The sequence below is a fragment of the Centropristis striata genome, chromosome 6, assembly GCF_030273125.1.
Source record: "Centropristis striata isolate RG_2023a ecotype Rhode Island chromosome 6, C.striata_1.0, whole genome shotgun sequence".
In the NCBI taxonomy this organism is placed as follows: domain Eukaryota; kingdom Metazoa; phylum Chordata; class Actinopteri; order Perciformes; family Serranidae; genus Centropristis; species Centropristis striata.
The window spans coordinates 29,534,265-29,543,512 of NC_081522.1; positions in this window are offsets into that span (position 1 = coordinate 29,534,265).

The following is a 9,248-nucleotide window of genomic DNA, read 5'->3' on the forward strand; positions in this document are numbered from 1 at the left end:
TAAAAACACGCATTGTAGAAATTTGACAGGCCAAAAATGGGAATGTTGCCTGAGGACAACACTGTACCATAGAGGGTTAATATAGGACATTAAGGTAAATTACAATAAAGTGAATCCTCAAACTTGAATCTGGCAATACAAACTATTGAAAACACTGTGTTGAGGCCTGCTGGACTCAGTGTCGCTGTGGAACGCCAAATGTGGCATCTGGTATGAAGGCGTTGGAGAAGTTTTCAGCTTCTGATGCTGGGTCTGTTGGTGTCGCCGGTGAAACTTTGGATGTGGCTGTCCTGATTTTGAAGAATTGGTTATGTGATCATACAGTAAGACAACAGCCATACCAATAAGGACATGATATTGCTTGTGGTACGGAGTAGTTGCTTACCTTTCAAGTGTGTTTGAGGTGATGTTGCATTGATTCCAGCTCTGGCGTGGACTGTGACAGAGAAAGAGGAGCAGATAGTTGAGGTGTGGTCCTATGTACCACCCCAGAGACCTAAAAAGAATGAAAAGATTGGTGATGGAGTTCGTCACACTCTAAACTTTCCAAAAATGTTATAAACTTCCAAAAGATTTTGATCAGCACATGGTGATCCTGACTATGTGGTGGCGTCCTGACAACAGTGACAGTTTAAACTGTGGTAGATGGACTTCAGAAAGATAGAGGTGAGAGAGAAACAAAGAAGCCTTTCAAAGAAGATTTGGTCTGGGGCTTGAGGGGCGTGAGCTGAGGGTGCACGGTAAGACCTGTGACTAATGGCATTTAAGCACGTGCTGCTCTCTCTTCTATGTTCATCTTCCTTGTGGCCATGTTTCTCAGAAACAAGCATCATTTCTCCAATGTCACTGACATTATGTTCAGTGAGCAGTGAAGATTTAGGATACAGGAATAACCTGTCATCTCTTAAACACGCCTATTACACAACCTGGGTTCTTATCTGGAGCTCTCCTGGGAATGCTTCCTGAGGTCCGAGCTCTCTGCCAGCAGCACTCTGCTCTACACTCATCACACTGAAGCTGTCACTCCAAATGTTTCCTCAACAACCTTTCTAGGCCACAAGTCCATTCTACATTTTCAATACCCTTCAAGTTGCAACTAGAGGAGCTAACTCAGACACGCCAACCATAAATTTAACCAGTGGTGGAAGAACTATTCAGACCCCTTACTTAAGTAAAAGTACTAATACCACATTGTGAAATTACTCCACTACAAGTAAAAATCCTGCATTCAAAACTTACTGAAGTAAAAGTACAAAAGTACCACCATCAAAATGTACTTAAAGTATCAAAAGTAGAAGTACTCATTATGCAGAATGGACCCACTCAGATTATTTTATGTATTCTAAATATATTATTTGATTATTATTTTTAATGCATTTATATACATTATTATTAGTGAAGGGACAATGAAGCTTCGTGAACCATTTGCTTTATGTTTTTTGACCCCACTAGATGGCGGTCTTGGCTTTAAAAAAAAGGCTTTAGCAATGGTAATTGAGTGTGTTTTCAGACCTTTGTTGAACAAAGAGCGCCATCTAGTGGGCTCCGTAAATAAAGCAAATGGTTCAAGAAGCTTCGTTGTTCCTTCACTAATTATTATGCCTGTATTTTCATCTCAAGGTAGGGCTCATTTTATGAATTTTATTGAATATTTTATTTAATATACTGTTATGAGGTTTAATTAAAAAATGCCTAAACACTTTGAAGTTATCATGTAAAATCCCCTGCAAAGTAACTAAAGTATTTGAGTAAACTAGTACTTAGTTACATTTCACCACTGCATTTGAGGCACAACAAAAACCATCCAGTTCAGTTACATCGCGAATCTATCCCTTTATTTCCTAAGGCATCTGCAGCACCCGTCAACTGAACTGTTCACCTTCCCATACATGGCAAACATTTTCTCACTTACAAAATTGATTTTTGATCAAATCTAACAGAAACTTATCAACCGTTTTCATTGGAACTTAGCAGTGGAGGAAAGTAACTAAGTACATTTACTTTAATTCTACTCCACTACATTTAGCTGACAGCTCTAGTTACTTTTCAGCTCGAGATTTAATATAAAAAAACATTTACATTTAACGTGATTAGACATTTTTTAATTAAACCTCATAACAGTATATTAAGTAGTTAAAATGAGCCATAATACCTTCAGAAAATTCAAACACTGCTTACACAAATGCATCAATACAAATAATGTAATCATATATTTAGAATTAATAAAACAATCTGAGTGGGTCCATTCTGCATAACAAGTACTTTTACTTTTGATTCTTTAAGTTTATTTTGATAATGATACTTTTATACTTTTACTTCAGTAAGTTTTGAATGCAGGACTTTTACTTGTAGTGGAGTAATTTCACTTAGTACTTTTACTTAAGTAAGGGATCTGAATACTTTTTCCACCACTGGAACTTAGTAATGAAATGGTCTCTGAATGAAAAAAGAGGCTGTCTCTGGAAAGAGGTGTTGCCCTGGAATTATAAATGTATGTATTTGTACCATCTTCTTTTTATTGGTAAAAGAGGAAGAGGGGGGAAACAAGTGATCCAATACAAATGGTTGTGTATGACAGTGCAAATAAGAGCAGAAAATGAAAAATGCAATTATAAAACAGCAATACACAAATACACAATTTCCTCAGCAGATCTTGTAGTTATGATGAAATTATAAGCATACTGCCTATATTTTTCCACTTGGGGATTTCTTGGTTAAAAAATACAATATCTGCCTAAAAGTGTAGTGAAGTAGAAGTATAAAGTTACATAAAATAGAAATACTCAAGTAAAGTACAAGTACCTCAAAGTTGTACTTAAGTAGTACTTGAGTAAATGTACTTAGTTACTTTGCACCACTGAACTGAACTGAGCAACTGCTTTTAAAAAGCAAAGGGCCAAAATTAATACAGTACTGTGCAAAAGCCTAAAGCATGTGTGGGGGGAAAGTGCCTAGAAGAATTGAGGGTGGTCACAAAAAATATTGGTTTGATTTAGATTTTTCTTCTGTTCACTCACTTTGCATTTGTTTATTGATTAAAATAAATTATTTACATTTCAATTTTTAAAAGCATTCTTATTTTACAGCATTTTTTCCCTCACCTTCCCAAGACTTTTGCACAGTGTACAGGTGCATCTCAATAAATTAGAATATCATGGAAAGTTTATTGATGTCAGTAATTCAATTCAAAAAGTGGAAATAACACAGTATAGTATAGATCAATTACGCATTGAATGTCTTATTTTAAATTCTTCTAATTATAATGATCATGGCTTAAATTTACATAAAAAGTATGTTTAATATGGAAATGTTGCCCTCTGAAAAAGTATGTCCATCTATATGCACTCAATACTTGTTTGGGGCTATTTGACTACTGGAAATGGACTTTTCCATGATATTCTGATGTATTGAGATGCACCCCGGTATGTATTTAAGTGCATGTTGTGTTGGTTAAATCTTGTAAACTTTTCATTTTGAAGGTATCATGATGACCACCTTAAACAACACCAGAGAGAGAGAGGGGGGAAAAAAGAGAGAGGGAGAGAAAGAGAAAAATTTGCGTTCAAAGCATTTTTTATTTCTTCAGAAAATCCCTCTATTGTATTGAAGTGGAGCAGATGGTTCCCTGGGAGGGAGTATGGGCATTAGCAGAACTAATTTCTGCTCCTGGTCCGACAGACAGACCGGCCTGCTGCTCGATTCTTAACCAGCACAACAGCTGCTGGTGAATTAAACACCAGTTAAGACTCATTTTAAAAGCTATTAGCCTCTTGAAGTCTTACAACATGAACCCTCCCCACCTTACCGGCTGTATTGATTACACATGCAAAGAGGGGGAAAACAACTAAGGCGGTGTGGTAACCAGTTAAGCCTCCAACTCTTAACATGTAAAAAAAAACAAAGCTGACACAAAATGATGACACGTGAACTTCAAACACTTTCAAAAGGGCGGCATGAAAGAGACGAATGTAACTTGAACCCTTTAAATTATTTTCAAAATAATAGTGATAATTGTTTCCCAAGAAGCTGTGTCCGGAACTTTTGTTAAAGTTGTTTTCCTCTTTCATATAGGAAACTTACAGAATAATAAGATATGTACCGACTGAACCCCTAATATATTAATATCAAAAAATGCATGCACTGTTGTCTGAAATAATCCTGAATCATACGACCACATTGTTGTCTTGTGTGTTCCTACCCTCAAATACAATTCACAGGTGAAATAAGCGCTCTGAGAAACAATTCCTCATACCTAAATGTAACTGCAACCACTTTAAGCACATTGTTTACGTGGCAGTTTCATTAGGTTTAGGAAGGAAACAACTTCCCTAAGGTTTGGGCAAACAGCTTAATGGTTGGGCCAAAAATCTACATAACTGCTGTCAGTGGTATATGATTACGTTATTGAGTTATGCTGGTGACTCCCTAAGCGGACCTTGTTGTTCTTTACACTTCGTATCCTTGCTTCCCCTTTGCAGTGGTGGAAGAAGTATTCAGATCCTACTAATACCACACTGTGAAATTAGTCCTGCATTCAAAACTTACTAAAGTAAAAGTACAAAAGTATCAGCATCAAAATGAGCTTAAAGTATCAAAAGTAAAAGTACTTATTATGCAGAATGGACCCACTCATATTGTTTTATATTCCAAATATATTATTGTATTATTATTATTATGATGCATTTATGTAAGCAGCATTTAATTTGATCAAGGTAGGGCTCATTTTAACTACTTAATATATTGTTATGAGGTTTAAAAAAAACAAACAGGTCGAATCACTTTAAATGTATTTGTTATGTTAAATCTCTGCCTGAAAAGTAAATGTAGTGGAGTAAAAAAATGCAATATTTGCCTCTAAATGAAGTGGAGTAAAAAGTATTAAGTTACATTAAATGGAAATACCCAAGTAAAGTACAAATACCTCAAAATTGTACTTAAGAACAGTACTTGAGTTAATGTACTTTGTTACTTTTCACCACTGTTAAACACATTGTTATTGTGGCAGTTTCATTAGGTTTAGGAAACAAAACTACTTCCCTAAGGTTCAGGCAAACAGGTAAATGGTTGGGCGTTGCAAAAAAATCTACATAACAGCTGTCAGTGAGGTAGTCATGATTATGTTCTTGAGTTATGTAAGAGACTCCCAAAGCAGACCTTGTTGTTTTTTACACTTCGTATCCTAGTTTCCCCTTTGCTTTTACATTCCATAAAATCACTTCCCTCTTGGTGTCCTTCATACTTAATATGGCTACTAGAGGACTCTGCTAATTGTTACCATAAATATGAATTATAATAAGCTGCTGTACAAATCAGGGCCATGTGGTGATTTGATCATCGCAATCATGCCATTGCACAATGTGAAAATGCAAGATATCTCTTGGAAACACATTAAGAAGTAAGAAATAGAAGAACTATTTTATGTGCTTTGTTCACTGTAAAAATTTTAAGTAGCACTGGGCTAAAGACCTGTTTCATCGGTATCTTTTAATCAATCATTTTTTTCAAAACAGAGACTTAAATGGATCGTAATTCATGTGCCATTACTTCATCTAGGATTTTTGTTTTATATTGCTTTAAAATTGTCAGTTTGGCTGTTTGGTTCCTAAAACACTGTGACTAGGCAAAGTTAAGATTACATATTTATCATTATGATAACTAGATATTATAATGTACTGATAGTTACATTTGTTTCAGGTTAATGGGTAATTTTTCTAAAAGTTGCATACTCATAGACATATTGTCCATGAAAATGCATGATGTTGTGGCATGCAACTTTTGCCCTAGATCAAATTGTGTCAATTTTATCAGCATCTAAGTAAGAGCAAGGAGGAACTGCAGCAACATTAGCCGGTTTCTGCCACAGTTTGCAAATAGAAAAGTTTACAAGACAGGACAACCTTTGGTAAAAGTTTGTGAAAAGATGATACGTCACTGTGGTAAATTTTATTAACTGTTTCAATACTCAGAAATCAATAGCCAATACTTTCACTCTCCACTCTCTCTCTCTCTCACTCCTCTTTGAGCCCACTCCCTCACTCTCTCTGTGTCCCTTGGCCAGAGCATCTGTTTCCAGGCAGTGTGGAACAGAGTGGATTAGTGGGGCCTTCGGTGTCGAAGTGCGGCGACAAGCATTAAAGCCATATTAACTTTCCATTAAACATCACCTCGCTCTGTCGAGGGAAAGAAAGACACAAGCCCTGGGATAAAGCTCCTTAGAGAGAGAGAGGGAGAGAGAAGTGAGTGTGTGTGTGTGTGTGTGTGTGTGTGTGTGTGTGTGTAACCCTCAATGCACCTGTTCCCTCAATGTACTTTTTCCCACTGTAAAAGACAATGCGGCACAATAGTGACTGAATGACACGGTGGAATGTATTTTATTGAGCATTTAGACTCATTGTAGTTTTCTTACTTTTCTTAATAAACCCATGAATATCACTTTAGCAAATATAAGTTTCATGAGAATATTCAGGATATTTTTCCAATTTTCTCTACTTCTTATATGTTGACAACATGTTCTCAAGTAAAAAGAATATAATGAAATTATTTGGTTTCAAGATTTTTCTTGTACTATTTCCAGTTTAAAGACATTTACTAGAATATGACTGACTGAACATGAAAACTGGTCTAACCGCTAATGTCTGTAATACTAATGTGTCAATGTAATATGAAAGGTGTCACTCTAGTTATAAACCCAGAGAGAATTATCACTATATGCGTATTTCCCCCAAGTGTTTTGCCTTCCAACTCATTGTTTAGTCTTAGAAACCTTATTAATTTACTATACACAACAATCTAATTTCCAGCAGCAGACAGACTCTCATAAACCTACTATACATTACCTTCTAGTCGCCTGATATTTTTGAAATGGGTGGAGACCATTTGTGCAATACTTTTGTTTATGACTGTGATATATAAAAAAATAATAATAATAAATAATAAATAAATGCCAATTTCGCATTATTATAATACAATATTGCTATCTAGTAAATGCTGGACTAAGATGGTGAACATTAGAGGTGTGAATCAGTAGAGGCCCCACGATACGATTTTATCTCGATACTTGAGTCACGATACGATATTATTGAGATTTTAAGCATTTTGCGATATGGTGAGTATTGCCATACAAAATATTGAGATTTTACTGTTTAACTGCATTTTGTGTCCACAAAATTAAATTTAATCAAGAATTGTTTTGTCAAATAAGAGAAAATTCTCAGTCTGTTCATCTCACTTCAGTCTTTTTATTTCTCCACAATGAGAGTCAAAGCCACAGACTGACCAACAAAGTATTCAGTCAAACTGAACTGAACTGATATCAAGCTTCACTGCTCTGATTTTTTTTTTTTAATGAAACATAACTAAATTTCCTGACATGATATCCTGATGGACAATATCCTGACAAAAAGAAAGAAAATGGCGAAAATAATGACGGACTGCCGACTGTCGGAATGCTAAATATTGATACTCTGCGGCCATGAATCATTATTATATTGCTACTCAAAATATTGCGATACTATGCTGTATCGATTTTCCCCCCCACCTCTAGTGAACATGGTCATGTCATTTGGGGCATGTTAGCATACTGACATTAGCATTTGGCTTAAAGCATAGCTGCTGGCTGCAGACCCCTAGTTTTGGTTATTTTTTACCATAATTTCACCACAACATCTGTTAATCGTAAATCATCAACTGTATTCCTGATAAGCTTTTTCTAGAAACTAGTACTAGAACTAGCTGTAGTTGAATAATAATTGTATTCACACTCTCATACTGAGTTCTAAATCAAAGGTTTAGGTCAAATGATACAAATCAAATATTATGACAGCTTTGGATATATTTGTAAAAAAAAAAAAAAAAAATTATTTAATTCCCAGCAAGTGAAGCGAGTGCCAGACTTTCGATCTCTGCATCCCAAAATGAACATCTCACTATAAAATACTCACTGGCCAGTGACCAGTCAGTCCCATGAATTTTCATCAAGCAGTTTTTTGAGAATCCTGGGCATATTGAATTCATACACTCAAGTGTAAATCTTGACCGAAGTGATAAGCCTGTGTTGCTGACAAATATGAGAAATTGCTCGCCTCGGTGTCCCCATCATAGCCCCGGGCACGCTCACTGAATGCTCATTAGTTGTAGATTGGTCATGGGAGCTCAGAGCAACACATCGCTGTGCTAACAATCTTTCCCATTATAAGAGCTTCCATTCTTCTATTCACAGCCCATTCTGCTCTAATCTTATTGGAGTCTCTAACGTTCTGCAGCCCTTCAGCAGGAGGTTTAAAGCACCTGGCAGGTTGTTTAGAGGGGAGCTTGTAAATGCCTGTGGTTAAAATAGGCTCTGGGGCCCAAACACAAGCCAAGCACTGCCGGGGAAGAGGGAGGGGGACCGATTTGGTTGTCAAGACCGGTTTGCGTTTTGGTTTTGCACGTGGGGTGGGGAAAGAGAAAGTGACCCAGTGCTCACACCAACCTGTTGCTTCAGTTTGGTTACTTCTGTTTTTTCTTGAGCTATTCAGATAGTGGAGGAAACAGTGGACCATGGGTAATCACTGCACAAATGTATTCAAATTTAGCCACTAGTATATGCTATAATCAGTATTTTTATTTTATTAACAATGTATGCATGACAAGGTTTTTCACCATGTGAAAGGGGTCGCTTGTCATGATCACCTGAATCTGATGCTCCTTCCATCCATACAGAGCTTTAATGTAAAATTCTGCTTGTTTAGCTGTCAAGTTATGTTTATATGGCCTATACAGGTTTACAGGTGCATTTCAATAAATCAGAGTATCATAGAAAAGTTTATTTATGTCAGTAATTCGATTAAAAAAGTAGAAATAACACATTATATAGATCCATTACACACAGAATGAAACATTTCATGTCTTGATTTATTAAATTTCTTCTAATTATAATGATTATGGCTTACATTTAATGAAGACCTAAAATTCAGTGTCTCAAAAAATTTGAATATTTCAAAAGACCAATTTTAAAAAGTATGTTTAATATGGAAATGCTGGCCTCTGAAAAGTATGTCCATCTATATGCACTCAATACTTGGTTGGGGCTTTTTGACTTGAAATACTGAATATGGACTTTTCCATGATATTCTGATGTATTGAGATGCACCTGTAGTAAGATATAGTAATGATTCCTATAAGTTATAATCACCCATTGCAAAAGATCAGTCACTTCAAAGGTGAGATACAAGGCAAATGAGTGATCTTGGTCTTTCACAATGTTTTAG